The following is a 2,092-nucleotide window of genomic DNA, read 5'->3' as shown; positions in this document are numbered from 1 at the left end:
TCATTCATTTGTTTAGTAGGAGTTATAATTGCAAGGACTAGGGGAAGACAGTTGAATTTTATACCAGCAATTGGATACTATATTCAATGTGTAATCTTCCCCTTAGAGCACTAGATTCCTCATAGATTTGAGTTCTATATAGTGGGAGCGGCAAGTTCCTGTGTTGTTGTTGTTTGGGTATTTTGAGACAGGGTCTTACTATGGAGCCCTGTCTGACCTGGAACTCTTTTACAGACCAACAGAACCTCAAACTTGTGGCAATCCTGCTGCTTCTGTCTCCAGAGTGCTGGGGTTACAGCATGTACCACCATGACTGACCCAAGAAGCAAGCACTATTACAACCCACCCAGTTCCTCCCCATTACATCTGTTTTGCACTCCCAAGCCTTGTTCCTTCAAGGATCCCCTATGCAAATTCTACTCTCAGAAACAGCTACAACCTTGTCCTGAAACACACACTAAAAATTTTCTCTCCCTTGAAAAATTTTAATATTTATAGCATGCAGGGCTAGGATCACATTGCTGGGGATCAAAGCTAGGGCCCTGTGCATGTTACGTGTATGCTCTACCCCTAAGCTATACGGACAGCCCCAACCATTGGTATGTTTAGACGGGCTGGCCCCAAAGTCTCAATCCTCCTGCCTTAGTCCCCCCAGGGCTGGGATTATGGGAGTTTGCCATCATGCGTGGTTTATAGTGATATATTTTAATAGAGTCCCAAAGTCATTAGAAGGCACAATTAGCATAATTTTTGCCTTGTTTTCCAGGAGCACACAAAAAATAAAATCAGAACTAGTGTTTCATTCTTTGGCATTTGCTGTGAGAGCTAGTTGCCCTGGATGCTCAGCACCTACATCCATGTGAAATTCAAACCTGGGCTAATAGTGTTGCAGAAATATTTATCAGTTGAGCAGCAATTTGTCCCTACAGAAACATGCATTAAAACTGGAAAAGGCTTTATCCAAAGTGAAGAGTCATTTTTATTTCCTTTTGGAAAGATACTGTGATGGTTACTATTGTCAGCTTGACAAGATCGAGAATCTCCAAGAGGACAGGCCTCTGGCTATATCTGTCATGGCATTTAGAAAAAGAATTCCATAATGCAACAAGTAGCGTCCTGGAGTTCTGGCCTTTGACATGGGATCATCACAGGAGACTTGCAATGGAGCAGAGGATTTGTAAACACAGATGGGATAAGATGCACATTCTCTTCCACCTATATCCATACATAATCTCCCCTGATGTCTGTGACTCCAAGGCCTGATGATAAGAGAATCCAGCAGCACCTGAAGATGAGCCCTAGGGAGTGTTTCAACCTGAAGAGCTGCCAGATGTGCTTCGGACAGATGTTGGAGAGCTCCAGAGAACTTTCACTGAAAGTCACAAATGTGTCTCTAGAAGGGTTTGGTTAGCACAACAGAGACCTGTTTACAAGATGGGTGCCAACAGATGTGTCACACTAGATGACACTTGGGACTAACTGGGCAGCATCACTGGGTTCTCTGAAAAGTGCTGATGGGCAGGCTGCCCGGTCGGCAGAGAGGGAGCCTCTGTGCCATGCAACAAGTCCACCAGGCCCAAACTGCACAGGTACAGACTTGCTCAGTAAAGAATGCCATTCTTTTTATCCCTGCATCTCATGGGCATCTGATGATAACAGCCTTGACTCTTGCCAGTTCATGAGAAGCTTTGAACATATTTTATTTTGTTTTTAAATTATTTTGATTGCATTATACTTGGTTATATAAGGCCATTTTCATACAGTATCAGTTCCTTCATAGCCCGCCATCCTTGTTTTCTCCTCCTCCTGGGCTAGCCCCTTTGTACCCTGAACAGTGCTATTTCTACTTCACATCACCTGTACATACATGACACTAACTGCCTTTATGAGATCAAGGACCCACAAATGAGAGAAAACATGATATATTCTGAGAATGATTTGTTTCACATGATCACCTCCAGTTGTAGCTATTCTCCTGAAAATGACATAACATCATTCTGTTTCATGGCTGAAAACAATTCTGTATATACACCATGTTTTTTTGGTCTTTTTGAGACAGGGTCTCCCTGTAACCCCAGCTGGCCTGGAACTC

This window comes from Nannospalax galili, unplaced genomic scaffold (assembly GCF_000622305.1).
Source record: "Nannospalax galili isolate Female #2095 unplaced genomic scaffold, S.galili_v1.0 scaffold209, whole genome shotgun sequence".
Taxonomy (NCBI): Eukaryota; Metazoa; Chordata; class Mammalia; order Rodentia; family Spalacidae; genus Nannospalax; species Nannospalax galili.
The sequence above is the reverse complement of the archived record's forward strand: the minus strand, read 5'-3'. Positions refer to the sequence as shown.